This window comes from Bos mutus, chromosome 8, assembly GCF_027580195.1.
Source record: "Bos mutus isolate GX-2022 chromosome 8, NWIPB_WYAK_1.1, whole genome shotgun sequence".
Taxonomy (NCBI): Eukaryota; Metazoa; Chordata; class Mammalia; order Artiodactyla; family Bovidae; genus Bos; species Bos mutus.
This window is the reverse complement of record NC_091624.1, coordinates 86,172,959-86,192,409: the sequence shown is the minus strand read 5'-3', so window position 1 is coordinate 86,192,409 and position 19,451 is coordinate 86,172,959.

Sequence of the window (19,451 nt, the reverse complement as noted above, 5' to 3'; positions counted from 1 at the left end):
TTATCAAGGAATCTAAGGAGACCCAGCTACTCAGTTTGGTTGGCTTCAATGTCTAGCTTTCTACAACTGAGCTTGAATTCATCTATTCCTTTGGTATCTCTGAGCTTAGTTTCCCAGAACTCTAACTCAAAGGCACGCTTCTTCTATGAGAAGGAAAGAATAAAACAAGGCTCATGCACATACACACCTTAAAATGCAAGTGAACTCATGTTATTTCTTAAATTACACACGTCACTAGCTCATCTACTTCCCAGCCAACTGGATTTAGTTTAGAGAAAGTGGCCTGAGAGCGGGTGTGGAAAAAGGAATATAAAATCTGGAGAACTCTAACTTCATGCAAGATATAACTGAACTAAAGCTCTATGCTTTGAATAAGTGACAACATCCTGGGATTTGAGTTTTATTACAAAACTTCCATCTAGAGAATGCAACATTCAATTTCCTAAAATATACAAACTATTTAATTGGTCCTAAATAGAAAATAGAAAGTGATATATGACTAGTCTTTTTTTCCTAAGGCTTAAAAACATGGTTTTAACTTTTCATGGAACAACGTCAATCAGCTAAAATAGTTTCCAAGAATAAAGAGAGAAAGATACGAAGAAAATCACTTTACCCAGATACCTAATAAACAATTTATTAAACATCTTACTGAATGAACACATGATTTCCATTTGAGCAAAGAAAATAGAAATAACTTAAAATGGCATTGAAATAAACAAGTTTTCAAGTGTGAAGCTAATGCCTGATGCCCATTACAAATAAGGCTTGTGGCTCATGGCATTTGCTTGTACATAAACTGTCTTCCAGTGATGGATTTAACTATCAAACAAAGATCAACAAGTACCAGCTCTTTTGAGATTGTAAGGCCAAAGAAAATACCACTAAAAGCAATTCCTCCTTGTGAATGCACCATTAATTTTTCGGAACCATTTTTTAAACTTCCAACCATATCCTAAGACATAGCATGAGACTTGGAATCAGACAAACAACTTAAGGTTATTTCCACTCCTGCCACTCACTAGCATGTCACCCAGTCCCTTGTCTCTAGTTCCTAATCCCTAAAATGAAGGTATGAGGGCCTGATTTTCAGGTGGTCAGGATGATGGGATGAAACGAAACCATAAGAGTGAAAGTATCTAGCACATAGCCTGGCACACAGGATACCTTTCCAAAGGCAGGCTTGATCCTTACCATCAAAGACAAGGTTATGCAGAAGGACGGCAAGAGAGATGTCACCACCTGGGCACTTGAACACTGTCTGTTCCAACCACAGAAAGGATTAGACACAGGCTAACGGAGGGTAGAACCACTTTACAGTCAAGAACTGGTGGACTCAAGTGTGCTGAATATATAATTTATTCTTGATAGACAGTAGTAGCTAAATAACCCCCCCACTCCAAAAATAACATAATACAAATAACAACAGCTAACTTGTATCAAAATGAAATTATAAGACTCTTGCTCTTCAGAAGAAAAGCTATTATGATAAACCTAAGCAGCATATTAAAAAACAAAGACATTACTTTGCCAACAAAGGTCCGTAGAGTCAAAGCTATGGTTTTTCCAGTAGTCATGTATGGGTGTGAGAGCGGGACAATAAAAAAAAAAAAAAAAGGGTGAGTGTGGGAAAATTGATGCCTTTGAACTGTGGTGCTGGGGAAGAGTCTTGAGAGTCCTTTGGACAGCAAAGTGATCAAACCAGTCAATCCTAAAGGAAATCAGCCTTGAGTATTCATTGGAAGGACTAATGCTGAAGCTAAAGCTCCAATACTTTGGCCACCTGATGCAAAAAACTGACTCACTGGAAAAGACTCTGCCTAATACTGGGAAAGATTGAAGGCAGGAGGAGAAGGGGACAACAGAGGATGAAATGGTTGGATGGCATCACCGACTCAATGGATATGAGTCTGAGCAAACTCTAGGAGATAGTGAAGAACAGGGAAGCTTGGCATGCCACAGTCCGTGGGGTCTCAAAGAATCAGACATAACTGAGCCGCTGAACAACAACAACAAAACGTATCAAGTGCTTACTATAATGGCATATACAGCACTGAATATTTGTATGAATTATTTAATTTAATCCTTATAATTTATAGGTACTTTTATTTTAAAGAGTTTCCTAGATGGCTAAGATGGTAAAGAATCCATCTTCAATGCAGGAGACCTGGTTTCAATCCCTGGATCAGGAAGATCCCCTGGAGAATGGAATGGCTACCTACTCCAGTATTCTTGCCTGAAGAATTCCATGGACAGAGGAGCCTGGTGGGCTACAGTCCATGGGGTCACAAAGAGTTGGACATGACTGAGAAATCAACACTTTATTTTAAAAGGACTAACTGGTTACTAGCCTTCCATGTATTCTTAGCTTAGACATTATGAAGAAGCAGAGATGTCATTTGTGTTAAGCCAACAATTTGAAATGATTAAGCTCATGGGTCACCCACTCCTTAATATTAAGTACTTGAATAATGACTCCCCTACTAAGGGAATCAGAAGAAACGAGGACTTAGCAGCAAGTATATGGGATACAAATTGGAGAACTTGGGTATGAGGGAAGTATGAATGGGGGTGAGGAGGAGGGAGAGGGAAGAAGCAGGACAGGGAAGAACTGCTTTTCATTTGCCATTTTGGCTCAAGTGTTGGGGTTCTGTCAACATCATTTTTATACAATTCTTGACACTTGGGCCATGAGTTACATATAAGTTTGGCCAATAAGGTTTGTTCGGGTTTCTCTGTTACGTTGCAAGGGAAAACCCAAATGAACTTTTTGGCCAATGTAATATATTGCCAAGGATGATGAAAAAACAAGGAGAAGAAAGAAGATGGGGATGGTGACCTCTGAAGCAGAGGAAGTGAGGTTATTGATTCTCAGGACTTTGATTCCCTTGAGCTGTTCCCACCCCTTCATCAGGTATCATTTACTCAGGTTGGGGAGGGGGGCGGTGGACATGGGTAGGGTGAGAAGGCATGTCATATCAACATTTTTACCAAGCCAAGTAAGGGGATCAGCAGAAGCGACCACTGATGTGTGGGGTCCGATGTGTTCAGTGCCTTAGAAGATGCACTTGTAACTTTTTGTTAATTTTCTATTCTGTTCATCCCCTTCTATGATAACCACTTGCTCCCTTGCCGAAATTCGGAATCTCTTCTCTAGTGTAACTTCTCTTTCTACCTTTAAATATGTTTAAATTTATAATGTAAAGAAAACTCTGCCACTTCTTTTCTATCATGGTTTATTCTGTGTTTTTCCTCGGACTAAGGAGTAACCCAAGGTCACCACTTTAGTATCTAAGTTCAAAAGAATGGTCTTTATCTTCTCACATACCTCAATTCTTAGCAACTTACTTGTTTCCCAATTACAGCTAAACTATTGCTCCAGTTGTCCGCTTTACTAGGTTTATCAATAAAAATTTCCTAGCCAAATCTAATCCAATAGCTCTTTTCCGTTGTAATTCTGGCTGTTGTTATGATCTGTAGTAATGAGTAGCCACTGAACACTATTAAATGCAACATATTGAGTGAAAAGAACACAATAAAGAATTATTAAGCATATACTCCATTCTCATAGAAAAAAAAAAGATGATAAAATTTATTGTTGTTCAGGTGCTAAGTTATGTCTGAATCTTTTTGACCCCATGGACTGTAGCATACCAGGCTCCTCTGTCCATGGTGATTTCTAAATAATAATACTGCAGTGGGTTGCATTTCCCCTTCCAGGTAATCTTCCTGGGCCAGGGACTGAACCTAAGTCTCTTGCATTGGCAAGGAGGTTCTTTACTACTGAGCCACCTGGGAAGCCCATGCTAAAAGTTGAGTGAGTGCAAATAATTTTCACACAGGGATTGAAATAGTACTAGGCTGGCACAGTTAGTCCTCCCTGAAGAAAGCAGTAGGGTTACAATGCAGAGAAAGCTGCTCTCCAGATACCATACTGCGGAGCTCAGTCAGTGGTAGGAAAATTTGGTAAATCGCCATGGAAGGGGGCTGTCCAAGCAGACAGTCCTGTTCCTTCCCTCTTGATGAGCTGACAAGTTGTAATTTTCTTTCTCCTTCCGTTTCTCCATTAATTCTTCTATTTTCCTGGCCCCTCTTCCTTTTAGTTTCTCATATTTACATTTGGACATTACGGCAATATCGGAAATCTAATAGGTGAAAAAGAAGGAAAAGGAGTGGGCATAGGAGAGGGCGGAGGGTCTTCATCTGAGGCAAAGAGGTTTTCCCTACAGCAGCTTCACTGGAGAAGGCACATCCGCTCCCTCTCATTGTGTCTCAGCGACTGGAACCCTTCCTAATTCTCCTTTCACCCCATATATTTTGCGCCACCATGTCCCCTCACTTTGTCTTTCATAACATTGTTTCTATATGAGTCTTCCCAGTATCCTAACCCACCTGAAATTAGGTTGCTATAGATGCCTGATTATCTTTCTTAATCTCACAACTCATAGGATCATCCCTTAAAAGCCATTTCAAACTGTTTAAAATCATTCTCACTTTACAGTGACTTGACGAATCTTCAGTGACTCTTGAGGTTCAAATATGACTTGGAACATAGCTTGAATCTATTGGGAGTATGTTCTGGGAGGAAGAGAAAACCTGAGCAATAGAGCTTTAGCAATCCAGATCTGGTACAACGACTCAGTAGCCATTAATCCTCTTTCATGTCTTCAGTATATTTTGTGTAAATATTCATTATACTGTTCATGTCTGTGGTTAGACAATCCTGTGTATATTACATATAAAATTTGAGTTATGTAAAGCAAGAATAATCTACTTTTAAAATTTGTGTTTAGTATAGGACTCAATACCACTCAATGGATGAATATTGAACAAGTAAAACCTCCTAGGAGTAGATTTATATAAACATTCTAAGTTGGCCAAGTTTTCCCTCCTTTCTTTGAAGCCACGCATTGAGTGTTTCTAATGTTTTTACATTTTCTTCTGTATCAATTCTTCAAAACAGTACTCTACATATTTCCTCATTCTCATAAAAAAAAAAATGTAGCACTGAACATCTGTGAAGATTCATAAATTATATATAGAGAGGAATCTAGAAATGTCTTCTCTGAGAACCAGAGGTCACTATCATTTACCAATGGAGAATACTATAGCTTCCAAAATCTTATTTCTTTTTTCCAAAAGTCTCTATGAATATTAAATCACAAGAGTGTCCAGCAAGTTTCATGCCCTTCTTAACATTGAACACAAATGTCAGGATGAATTTCCTCCCATCCTCTAAATATGTTTAATTTGTATTACATTTGATCTGTTAATAATCACAATCCACACAGTTAACTTGATAACATTTCTTAAGTGCATTTGAAGAAACTGAAATATAAGCAGTTTTTCCCAGATCAGAGAACAGCTCAATTTAAAATTTACCTTCTTAAGATGCTCTAAGCAACAGCATTTCAATAACAAAGTCTAAGGAAACAGGCCTTTTAGAAACACCATTTTCGATTTATCAAAATAGAGAAGAAAGGGACTTCCCTGGTGGCTCAGATTATAAAGTGCCTGCCTACAATGCAGGAGACCTGGGTTCGATCCCTGGGTCGGGAAGATCTCCTGGAGAAGGAAATTGCAACCCACTCCAGTATTCTTGCCTGGAAAAATCCCATGGACGGAGAAGCCTGGTTGGCTACAGGCCATGGGGTCGCAAAGAGTTGGACATGAGTGAGCAACTTCACTCACTCACTCAGAAGAAAGAAGTAGAGTAAGTCATTGTAAGAATAGCCAGTGCAGCAACCAAGAATCTAAGTATTCCTGTTAGAAAAGTTAAACAATTACTTTTAAGCACAAAGACAGCAAGAGGAGAAAATTAAATGACTATTAAAACTATATCACTTTCAGGAAAGATTATACCATCAACATTGTACATTATGACTCCAGTGCAGCTTCTTTCATCACAAGCAGATCTTAACTGCATTCATCATGGGGTCAGTTACGCAACTTTGACTAAAATAACAATAAAGTTTCCAGAGAGACTGTGGATAGAATAAAACATTTCAAGAAATAAAGACAAGTCCCTGGAATAATCAGTTTCACAAGACCCTGTAAGAACTGATTCCAGTTTCCCCAATTATCTATAGTCCTTAAGTGACATCTTAATAAACAGGCCTATAAATTCATGGAAGCTGGGTCTCTGTGCTGGCAACTGCATTTTAAGCTGATAATTAGATTAGGGGAAGAAGCTATCCTGCCAAGGCTGGAGCCCTGAAGAATTTTTTTTTTTTTTTTAATTAAGGGATCTGATGCTCAGCTATGAGGCCCTGTCCGGTCCCAGCTAACAGGCCACTTTCTTCAGGCTGTGGGCTGAAGCTGCCAGGCTCCCTGACCAAGGTTTGTGCCTCCATGGATGGAGGCAAACAGAGGTCAAGTATGGGTGTGTTCTCTGTTGCCAGAGATACCACCAATGTCCAAGCCATGGTGGCTGGGTCTCCTAGTCAAAGCAGGTCTGTCTTCTTCGGCCTCTGGGGTCAGGAGGCCTCATAAGAGCAGGGCCTCTATAGACCTGAAGCATACAATACCAAGGAAGCAAGTTCCTATTAGCGATTATCTGAGAGTGCATGAGGGACAAGCACACAGGCTTTCTTCTTCCCCTAACCACCGTCTGTCAGGCCAGATGACTGGCGAGCAGCCACCCAGGCAGAATATCAAGGCCTGTTCCTGTGCATTCCTCACTGAACCCATTCCCCGACTGGCACTTTCCAGCAGAAATATAAGACCTAAATATTTCTTTTGGAGTCTTCTCCTGTTCTTTTTGCCACTGTAAAAACTATCGTAAGAGGCTAATTTCCATCTGCTTATTTGTAACATCGTTCTAGATTTCATGTGGACATTTGGATTATTTGGACACCTGCAGGTAGGTTAATAAGAAAAACGAGTAGGCTCATTTGCCCTAAGAGTGTGTCAGAGCAAAACCCACTACTCTGCAAAACCCCCACTGGGGACATGACTGAAATGACTTAGCCCTGGGATGGCCAAAACATAGCGCCACCTGGTGGTAGGTGGTCAGAACTGTTATTTCCAGTCTTGCCATGACATTTATGAATAACCGACTCGATGGACGTGAGTCTGAGTGAACTCCGGGAGTTGGTGATGGACAGGGAGGCCCGGCGTGCTGCAATTCATGGGGTCGCAAAGAGTCGGACACGACTGAGCGACTGAACTGAACTGAACTGAAGACACAGTTTGATAAACCAAAGAGATGGGTTTTAAATCAAATGAAATAAATTTACTTTTAAAAATGAATGTGCACTCAAAATTCTTTTGATCAAATTTCAAAGAACAATTGTAATTCTTCAGCAGGACCTCCTTGATTTATTTAATGGGTTCAAATCCGGAGTAGGCTGTGGCTAGACTCAGGGCCAGAAATTAATTCTTATGTAAATAGCTGAATTCTCTCCCATTTGAGAACAATCAATAAAAGCCTGGCTGGAAATCTGGTTGAAATAGTCACTCTAATTAACAAAATAAAGGATAAAATTCAGAGGAGCATAATAACAGCCCTCTGTTTAAAGTACTAGAGTGTGCTGGTCACAATGACAGCTCTTAATCTCCACCACTGAAAAGTGACTTCCATGGAATAAAGTCAGCTTAGATAGGTTTTCCATTTAAATGGTCAAGGATTAAAAGGAGTTGGGTTAGACAAGCGTAACTCATTCATATAACATTGCACTTAAAATACACACGCACACATCATGATATCCTTAGGAAAATAAGCTGTCTTTTATTCATTGGAATTTAAAAGCAAGAGCTGACACTAAACCATTTTGATTAATATATGACATAGCTGGAAGACTATTCATTCCCGTAAATTTCTGAGCTTCTGTGACTCTTGTATCACACTCTGCAATTTGCAGGGCTGGATCCCCTGAGAGGTTACTTCTACAAAAACATACATTTCATTCAAAACCTGACCTGACTTATTCCTGTTCTAGATAGACTCATTATGACAACCTTTAATTGGGTTAAAGCCAAAATGCAGCCAGTTTAACAGGCCTGTTTAAATGCTACACACAGACTAATATGCTTATTTGACTTACTTGCTGAAAATGATTTATTGAATAATACTTGATAGAGAGTGCAAAACCTTTCAAAGGGCGGTTCTCTCAGAGTTGAAAAGTCCACAAAACCGGCAGCAGAAAAGAAGGAACTTGAGAGGAACTTGAGAAGTATTGAAAAATGTGTACCTTCCAAGTAGTTCTGTAATAGAATAGAAGCCCTGTATAATTCTGGGAATTTAAAGTGTTAATTTCTAACAGAAATTACTTCCTATGAGGCTTTTACTCTGCAGCTGAGGGATTTATGGGCAAGGAGAATGGGAAGAGTATACCTATTTCAAGCTATATCATATCCATAACTTACATTTTTAAAGGAAAATTGGAGGGGAAAGGCATTCAATCTTGCCCTCTGGAGCAGTATAAAAAGACTTCTTAGGTTCTCAGGATCTGGCTCGATATAAAGACTTGTCTTCGGTTGGCAGGTATCTTGAGAAAAATCTTACACAGACATTTCCTAGCCTCAGATGGAGCAAGCTCACATCAACTAGCAACTTTACTGCTTTGCAAATTACAATAGCAAAATTTACCTAATAAGTATGCTTTGAAATTATAGCAGATAAAACTTCAATGTGGCTATTCACAGCCATTTCAAGAGCAATTTCCTCTGTGATCTGCATTAGAACAATGCTCTTGTGCCCCCTGTCCCCCACCTCGGTTGGAGGCAATACACACTTCAGCCTGGCAACTCAGAGTGGAACTAATTCCTTCCTCTTAACGGCTGTCTTCAATTAGCTGGTGGGAAATAGAAATGATTTACTTAAGAGACAGCTTTTCCCACTTACTCAAGCTTGTTACCATTCTCTTCCAAGCATCATTCAGCCACTGTCTTGGGAAGCTGTACTGTACAGTGGTAAAGTGCTCAAACTTGCTAACATATTGACCTCAGCAAGTTGCTTAACCTTCCTACACCTCAGTTTCCTCATAGTCAAACAATGATCATTTCTGCTTAAAATTCTTACTGTGAATATTAAATGAAAAAAAATTGCTAATAAGATTTAAGGCTGCCTGGCTCATCACAGAGTCCACTGAATTAGTCATCATCATGTAACAGGTGCTGTTGTTGCTGTTCAGTTGCTTCAGTTCAGTTCAGTTCAGTCGCTCAGTTGTGTCCGACTCTTTGCGACCCCTTGAATCACAGCACGCTAGGCCTCCCTGTCCATCACCAACTCCCGGAGTTCACCCAGACTCTCGTCCATCGAGGCAGGGATGCCATCCGCCATCTCATCCTCTCATGCCCACCTCTTTGCAACCCCATCAACTGCAGCACGCCAGGCTTCCCTGTCCTTCACTGTCTCCTGCAGTTTGCTCAAACTCATGTCCATTGAGTCAGTGATGTTATCTAACCACGAGTTAACAGATAAACAAATTATAAAACAATGAATAAAGAAATTATAAAATGTACGTATAAGACACACGTATGTACAAAAACCAAGAAGGGTTAACCCATGAAATCTTCTCTAAAATATCCCTGAATCCATCAGAATAGCTTTGGCAAAAACAACTCACTACCTCACAGGACAGCTCCAACTACTATACTGTTTCCCCTTAAAAATAAGTCTTAAAATTCTCTACAATAAAAAATATTATTAAAGTAAAAGAACACAACACTGTCAACCAACTATACTTCATTTAAAATAAATAAAAAGAAACAAAATTCTCTAAAAGTTGTCTTCCATTGATTTTCACCCATCTGTGCCCTATTTCACCCAGTGAAAGTCAAACTCATCATCTGTACAACAGCTGTTTGGAAGATAGTTACCAGGTTCCCAGATAACAATTTCTCATCAAAGGTTACTAGTTCATATTTTCACGGGCCAAAGAAGAAACAAAACTGGCAAGCCAGTGGAGAGACTCCAAAGACTTCAATTTCCTAAGAAGTGTTAAGTAGCAATGCCAACCAATTCCTAATGATGTTGGTGCCTCTGCGGTGGAGGACACCTGAAGGGCGCACAGACTTCAGGAGCCAAGAATAACATACTAGAGACCTTTACATGGGCTGAGGGCAGGGGAGCCAGGGAAGGCAGTCGGGATGCCAACTATTTATCATCACTATTAAACAGGCTGTGAACTCCCCTAGGTCTTTTTTATTTTTCAAGTTTGGGGTCCTAGTTTGTTCATCCTGTACTCCCCTGCACCTAGCTGCAACAGTGAATGATCTTTTTTTATCATATATTTTACACACTCAAGAGTATTCACCGTAATCTCAGATTCTTAAATTTCAGTAACATAAGCAATAAATGTCATAGAAAATGTATAAATGACACTTTAAAATATTTATTGAAGTATAGGATAAATACACTGCCTAATTATACATAATATATTCTTATATTTTTTTTATAATGACAAACAAGACAAATTATATCTATGAGTTAGCAAATGAAGGCCCTCTCAGCTGTGAGACTAACTGTTCATTTTCCTTCCTTCTTTCCTTCTATCCTTCTTTCTTATTGCTATACTTATAGGATACTTTTAAATTACAAAGCTATTATTTGATCTTTGCTACAAGTGAAAAACTCCAGATATATACATTTTTAAAAAACTAAAAAATTCCAACTTTTCTCATGCACTTGAGATACCAAATAATCTAGCTGCTTCTTTCATGTTTCTCTATGCTCCTATAAACGAATGCACATATTTAAATTTCTTTTTATTTATTTCTGATCAAAAACAGGTACCATGTTATATACATTTTTATGCAAGTGTATCCTTTTATTACTATTATATTTAGATAGTCAAATCCTTTAAATCATTACATAAATAATTTAAAGAATAAGTAACTCCCAATATGAAGGTAAACTGCTACTACTGCTAAGTCACTTCAGTTGTGTCCGACTCTGTGAGACCCTATGGACGGCAGTCCACCAGGCTCCCCCGTCCCTGGGATTCTCCAGGCAAGAACACTGGAGTGGGTTGCCATTTCCTTCTCCAATGCACGAAAGTGAAAAAGTGAAAGTGAAGTCGCTCAGTTGTGTCTGACTCTTAGCGACCCCATGGACTGCAGCCTACCAGGCTGCTCCATCCATGGGATATTCCAGGCAAGAGTACTGGAGTGGGGTGCCATTGCCTTCTCTGATATGAAGGTATGGACAGGTTTTATTTAAACTTTTGTTCTTTGATTAGATCAAATACAGCTGTTCATGGAGTATTGATACTTTAAATGTGAGTTAATTATCTTCAGGGTTCTATGCACAGGGAGAAAACCCATGTTTTTACCATCTTCTATTAGGAACAGGCTCCACTAAGAGGAGTTACCAGACAGAGGTTGATGACAATGGCTTCCTGTTTACCCAGAACTCTGTATGGACAGAAAGCAGTTAGGCCTGAGGTTGATGCTCATCACTTCAAACATGAGTCAGTAGCTTGGAACATAACATGGTAGTTGCTAAGGAAAAGGTAGCATGGTGATTCAGAATCATCTTTGCTTTCAATAGATGACTACTTCTGCTTGTAAGTAAGTGGTATGTTTCCAGAGTTAGAGCTAGTCAAAAATCTTTGTTCTCAGTCCTGATTTCACCACTCACCAGTTATGGAGCACTGGGCAACTCCATCCTTCAATAATCACTAACACTGTGTATAAAGCAATAGGAGACACTGCTCCCATGGCACGATGCTAGTACTTATTTCCTAGAATGACCAAGATCAAATCATAGGCTGCAATGAAAAGTACTTCATAAACTAAAGTGAGATCCCACATCCAAATTACATAAAGGTGTCTTTCTCAAAACTCATCTTATGGACTTTATAAACACATTTGACAGCTGTGTTTTTTTTTTTTTAATCAGCACCATTCACAAAAAATATTGTAACAAACTGTCCTACAATCTATCAAAGGCGTTGATGGTATATAGTCGATGTTTATGGTAGAGAATATAATATTTTCTATTATTACTATTCTAAAATTGCTAAAACTAAATCTCACTTAGGCTACATGACTAGCAGGTGTGTGAGCTAGAATTAGCTCACTGGGTTTCATTTTCTGCAGATTCAAGAGCATTTTCAGTATTTACTCACATGACCTCTTCCTACTTCAAACCTCATGGGATGCAGAGAAGACTATGAAAAATCACCTCAAGCAGTTTTAATGGCATGGTTATAAAAATATGCTTCAAGTTTGGGTTCTTTTTAATAAGCAATAGATGGTGGTTCCTTCCCTTACTACCTCTTCCATAGACGAAGGAAGCTCTCTCCCTCCCATACCTGGTAAGCCTAAGGATACACCAACCTATAGCCCACCACCATTATCAGCCATTCTTCATTGCTTCCAATTCCTGGTACCTTTCCTTCTCGGAAACAAAGGCCAAATTGTCCACAGGTTACATGGAAGTAAGTGATACTTGAATTTTTAGCTCAAGTATTTATTCATAAGTTAAAATTCTCACTTCAGATTCTATAAGCATTCTGACATATCACATTGTGAGAAAAGCATATGTAACTCTTTGATCATAGATATTTATTTTACTATCCCTTTGAATTAAACCTACACTAAATATCAAATTCTCAAAGAATTCCAAGATCCATGGTCAAACATTGTCTAATGCTACATTAAGATTCTGAATTTTTTCATGTCTGTGTTACGGACACCTCTACCTTCTTGACAGAATGGATTTTGCATGATATATCTTCTGCTTGTGGGCTCAGAGTGATAACTATGAACACCACTTATTGTTTAGTTATGCTTTCAGAGATTATTCCTGTTATTCCTCTTGTTTCCTTACTTGTCAATTGTTTCTTCTCTTGTTGCTATCAATACCTGATTCATGTAGCAATACCTCTCTCTTACGGCTTAAGAAACAAACTGTGTTAGTTTGCTATGCTTTGTAACAACTATTACAAAATCAAAGGCCCAAAACAATACACATTCATTATTTCACAATTTCTGTGGGTCAGAGGTCTGGCCACGCCTTAGCTGGGTCCTCTGAAAGACTGCAAAATGCCAGCCAGGGTTGGGTTCTCATCTGGTGGCTCTCTGGGGAAAGGTTCACTGCTGGCTTAGAGGCTGTTAGCAGCCTGTCTGTAGGAATCACCATGGCTTGCTTCTTCAAAGCCAGCAAAAAGGAGAGTAAGACTCTTAAATCTTCTAGCAAGATGGAATCACAGGAAACATATCTGAACACCTTTGTCATGTTCTACTAGTTAGAAGCAAGTCACTCGTCCTGTCCAAATTCAAGGGGAAGGAATTATACAAGGCCAAGTCACCAGGAGATAGAGATCATAGGGGCTACTTTAAAATCCAACAACTATACCAATTAATCCACTTCAAATCAAATGCAAAGTTAGAGTAATACACTCAAAGCAAGAGACACAGGGGCCTTTGTAAGTTAACTACAACTATTTTTAGCCCTTCCATGTTACTTAGTTTCTGAATCTTGACAATGTTTTGGACAGTCCAGGCAATTCTGTATGTGATTTTTATATATAAGGATGCTTTTTCAAGACAGAGGTCAAAATTTTGAAAAAGTAACACTGTTGCCTCCTATTTTCTTCTTCTCCAGATGGGTTGTGGAAATGCTGGCCCAATGACTTAAGTCATTCCTACTTTAAGAGTTTGTTAGTAGGTAGGTTTTGTCTGGCTCTGGCAACTGCTCAGCCACTAAAGACCGCCTGAGCACCGTAGTTGGTCAGGAGCAAGCATTTGCTGCTATGAAATTCCCACAACTCTAGGCAAAGGAAAAGTAGGAATCTTCCTTCTCTGACTCCTGAAAAATTGAAAGTCTATGCTCTTAGGCTCTATGCTTTTTACCATCAAAATACCTTGATATTGGCAAGTAAGGATTAAAAAACTCCTTGTAAAGGTTCTGTGTAGGAAATCCCTGAAAAATCCTAGATAAATGAACAAAATTGACCTCTCCTTTATCATACCCACCAGTCTGGAACTTGTTTAAATTAGTTTCTTCTTCCAGGTATTAAAAGATCAGGTCCTTTTGCCTCCTTTGGTACCAGGAGTAGAGCTCGCAGGCATTGTACTTAATGTGCATAACTCTTTTAGACCCAAGTTGTTTTAAACTTTTTTTGAGCAGTTATTTGGAGAACAAGAAACATAATCAGTGGAATGAACTTTGGAGTTCATTCAAAGAATATCAAATGCTTGTCACTTCTGTCAGCATTTGTTACATTTAGGAATTATTTGTTGGAAGATGAAATAATCTCTCTCTCTTTTAGACAATACTGGGGAACAAGGCGACAGGGTAAGTTTATTCTATTTCCAAATCCTATCTGTAAAACAATATCTCTTATTTTAAATCACAGTTAAAATGTCTTTTCCCCCTAGTCATTGTATTTAATTAGCTTGTGCTCATTACAACTATAAAATTTAATGCCACAATTCAAACTCAAAATAGAGAGTTTAGCAGTATAGAAATCTTCAAAACTGCAACTGGAACAATGAAATGATGCCCAAAGTCACCCACTCTATAAATAAAACTAGCTTACCCATTTTTATATAACTTACTAAATGTTGTACATAAGTTAGTGTGGTGAAATAATCATTTGTGATATTAACTTATTTTTCAATTTTTTTTTCGTTTTCTCTATAAGATATGACAGTGACCATGAATCCCATGTAGAAGAGCATCAGATCAGACCAGGACAGAGATGTTGAATTTCTGAGTTCTAAACTCAAATGATAAGGTTCAGATTAAAAATCCAATATATGACAGTAGATGTGGCCTAGTATACCACTTTTTCCCCATGCATTCTTCTCTCAACTACCTCTGTGTGATGTGAACCTCCTATAGAAGTTGAGAAGGTAGAGAATTCAAGGTAGTTAGACAAGTCTGGAAACTGGATGCCCTTCTCACTCACCATAAAGAGTCTTGCTTGGGGAAAAGGGCAGCATGTACCCCTACTTTAAGGGTGGGGATCTTATCAAAGAAAAGACATTGCCTAGCTTGTCTTAGGGGAGTGGGATGTCAGACATCAGAGAAAGGTCCCCATGTAACCCTGCTGGATAGAGTAGAAATGGTGGCATGATATACGGATTGAGGAATGAAAGAGGTTCCAAATTCACATGTCCACACCATCAATTTGATTTCCCTTGGTGCTAGAGTAGCATCTAAAATATCCTATAGATTCAGGGATCATCAGAGAAAGAGAAAATGGTGGTCTGTCTGCCAGAATGTTTATCATTGATACTGTCTTGTCAGACAGACAAGACCTGGACAGTTCCTACCAGGAATCTGATGGATGAGGCTCCTTGGCAGGTAGGTAGCAGCAAGGATTCAGAGCTCAGTCAGCAGTAGCAGGAGGTACAGGCTGCCTCTCCATCCACTGCAGGTTTTCTTTTAGGTGGCCATAAGCCTCATCTATGTCACGAACCAGTGCGAGAGTAACATCTTGAGAGAGAGGCCAGGTTAGAATCATGTACCATGCATCCACCCCCTCTTCTCTGTGGTGTTATTTATATATGTTTCTCAGATAATAGGGATGGGTATGCATACAACAGGGCTTCCCTGGTGGCTCAGTGGTGAAGAATTCACCTGCCAATGCAGGAGATGCATGCTATGCAGGTTTGATCCCTGAGTTGAGAAGGTCCCCTTGGGTAGGAAACAGCAACCTGCTCCAGTATTCTTGCCTGGAAAATTCCATGGACAGAGGAGCCTGGTGAGTTACAGTCCACAGGGTTGCAGAGCTGGACATGACTGAGTGCGCACACACACACATCAAGAACCAGTGAGATGAGTAACATCTTGAGAGAGAGGCCAGGTTAAAACCATGTACCTTCTCTTCTTCTCTGTGGTATTATTTATACATGCTTCTCAGATAATGGGGATAGGTATACATACAAAAAACAATTCTGTACCCAAATTACTCACTTGGACTAAAGTTACCTGTGACTGTGTGAGTAAAAGTCAGTCAGTCATGTCCAACTCTTTGTGACCCCATGGACATAGTTCATGAAATTCTCCAGGCCAGAATACTGGAGTGGGTAGCTGATCACTTCTCCAGAAATCTTCCCAACCTAGGGATCAAACCCAGGTAATCCTGCATTGCAGGTGGATTCTGGAAGGGACTAAATTAACTTTCTGAGTCAGACCAAATAGGGTGGTGTGAAAAAAATTTTAGTTTGATTATAAAAAGAACCAAAGTCACTCTTGTGCACACCTGAGTATGTGACTCACATTTGTACCCACCACATCTGTATTTGAGTAGGCAGAATTATAAAATCTGAAATACACATTTAAAAAAATACTTTTGAAAGTGTTCCAAAGCAGTTCTAGTTCACTGGAGATGATGGATATTCATTAAAGAAGCCAGGTAAATATTCTTACTGTCTTTCCATTAAAACCATCATATATCCATGTTGATATCATATGTCCCTCTGTATGATTGTAGGTTTTGAAACCAAAAGATCTGAACAATTTTTGTTCTAATGCTTGCATGAACATAGTCCCAGTCCCATCATTTCATAGTAAATAGATAGGGAAAAAGTGGAAGCAATGACAGATTTTATTTTCTTGGGCTGCAAAATCACTGTGGACAGTGACTGCCACCATGAAATTAAAAGACGCTTGCTCTTTGGAAGAAAAGCTATGACAAACCTAGACAGTGTGTGACAAAGCAGAGACATCATTTTGCTGACAAAGATCCATGTTGTCAAAGCTATGGTTTTTCCCGTAGTCATGTACAGATGTAAGGATTGGGCCATAAAGAAGGCTAAGTGCCAAAGAGTTGATGCTTTCGAATTGTGGTGCTGGAGAAGACTCTTGAGAGTCCCTTGGACAGTAGGGAGATCAAACCAGTCAATTCTAAAGGAAATCAATCCTGAATATTCATTGGAAGGACTGATGCTGAAGCTCCAATACTTTGGTCATCTGATGCGAAAAGCCAGCTCATTGGAAAAAAAAACTGACGCTGGGAGAGATTGAAGGCAGAAGGAGAAGGGGGTAATGGAGGATAAGATAGTTTGGATGGCATCATCAGCTCGCTGGACATGAGTCTGAGCAAACTCTGGGAGATAGTGAAGAACAGCAAAGCCTGGTGTGCTGCAGTTCATGGGGTCGCAAAGAGTGGGACACAACTTAGTGACTGAACAGCAACAACAACGTAATCACAGAGTAAGTCAAATGATGGTACAGAAGCAGTTATCCCACAAGTACAAAAACATACTACATTCATAGTATAAGGCAGCACCCATCTATAGAGAACACTCAAATTTTTACTTCTTTGAATATGTATATTCCCCCAAGTTTTGATGTGTTTTACACATACCATGTACCCTGATTCCATAGAGAAGAATTCCATGTACATACATTTTGAAAGAGAATATTTCTGCTCCAAAGCAGGGCTCCTTAGACTTTGAACTGTCTTGAAAACTAAACTCTTCATATTCACATGCACTGTTTTAATTATAGCAATAGGAGTGCAATAAACAGCTATACCCTAAATGGTCAAAAACTACAAACAACTTCAATTTTAAGTGAAAATGCAATGCCTGTCAAAAGCAAGACATGCACTTACAAGGGCCATATGAGATCATCTAGAAGAAAAAAAAATGAAAAAAATTTGTCTTATTGCAACAGGTGAAGTTTGATAAAGGAAATATATGCTTTAAATATCTAATTAAAAGCAAGGCTAGTGTAGCAGGTCACCTTCCTTGGTAATTTGTGTGTGTGTGACTTGATGATTGATCACTCAGTCCTAATTACTCCAGGAGAACATTTTAGTTTGAAAATGAATGAGATAATCTCGAGGCAGATGATGTCCAGTCTTGCCTCAAGAAATCACTTGGCTAACTATCTTCACATTTAATTTTAAGCATATATTATAAATATCACAAAATCCAAAAAAGATGATGACTTCCTCCAAATCAGAGAGCTCACTTTTGCCAGCAAGATAGTCTTTCAGTATAGGGCAGCAGTTAAGAGAATGCAGCACAGACCCAGACTGTTGAATTTGAAACAAGGCTCTACTCCACACAAAGGATGTGACCTTGGAAAGTTAGTTAACCAACAGGTGTCTCAGTTTTCTCCTAAGATTATCTGAAATCTTTGCCATTATGACTCTCATATACATAACAAATGTAGCCAGTATCTGAGAGACAAATATTTGCTGCTGCTATACTCATATACCTGGGTTTGATCCCTGGGTTGGGAAGATCCCCTGGAGAAGGAAATGGCAACCCACTCCAGTACTCTTGCCTGGAGAATCCCATGGAGGGAGGAGCCTGGTGGGATACAGTCCATGGGGTCGCAAAGAGTCGGACACGACTGAGTGACTTCACTTCACTTCACTTCACTATACTCATATACTCAGAGCCATCACCACCAGTTGCTCCACTGTTCAGCCAGTTACCCTGCATCTTCCTTCCATTCCAACAACAGGCAGACATCCTAGTGTGGGGGCGGCTCTCCTCTGAGAAAACAGAACCACTGAGACATATTGTGATAGCTTTTGGTCTCTCTTTTGAGCTACCTTCCTTACATTCTGGGAAATAAAGGTCTTTACATCTTTGTCCTCTCCTCTTTGACTGAAACTTATTGAATACACATTTTAAAAATTGAGGTGTCATGCATATACCATAAAACCCACCGTTTTAAAGTATATAGCTCAGTGGTTCTTAGTATTTTGTGCAACCATCACCACCAAACCCAAAACCATTTCAATATCCTCCAAAATCTATTAGCCACTGGGAAATGAATTTCTCATTCAGCATGCATAATTTTGGGGATTTATTAGAATTATTGTTTCACCTAGTACTTCACTGTGGGAGAAAATCTTAGTGGCTCACTTCAAAGTTTATTTTCCCTTCCTTAAATTGCCCTAAAATATGGCTGTGCAGTATATAAAGACTCATGGCTCAGAGTTCTCTGCACTTAGGCATGTCTGTGTAACTAAGCCCTTACCAATGAGTTGTTAAAGGCAATACTAAATGGCAGCTTCTGGGAAAGTCCTTGTGAGCCAGCTGATTGATGCCTTTTTCTTTATTACTATCTTATTGTTTGTCCCTTCCTCTTTCCCATTTCCTAGAATGAGAATCATGGCAGGAGCTCATTTAGCATCACAACATATCCTTAAGAATGGGAGGCTAGAAGGATTTAGGAGAAAAGTAGAATAAGCTTGAGTCCCTGGTACCCCTGGTCATACTGAATTTGAAATTTCCCTCTCTAGAAAACTTCTTTTACATAGAAGAGAAGCAAATGTCTATGTTGATGCCACTACTTAGGGAGGTTTCAGTCACATATAATAAATCTGATACTAAGTGATGCAACCTTTTAGCCATATTCCCATCAGTGTCATACGTTTTGAGATGCCAATAAGGTAGGATTTTTGAAAAGCTTAGGCCAATTTTTTTTTGGTTCTTTATAATAATTATATGAAATTGGAGTTCAGCACAGGATATCATAGTTTCTAGAAACTTATTTATTTAATTTAGCTTCCTACATATATTCT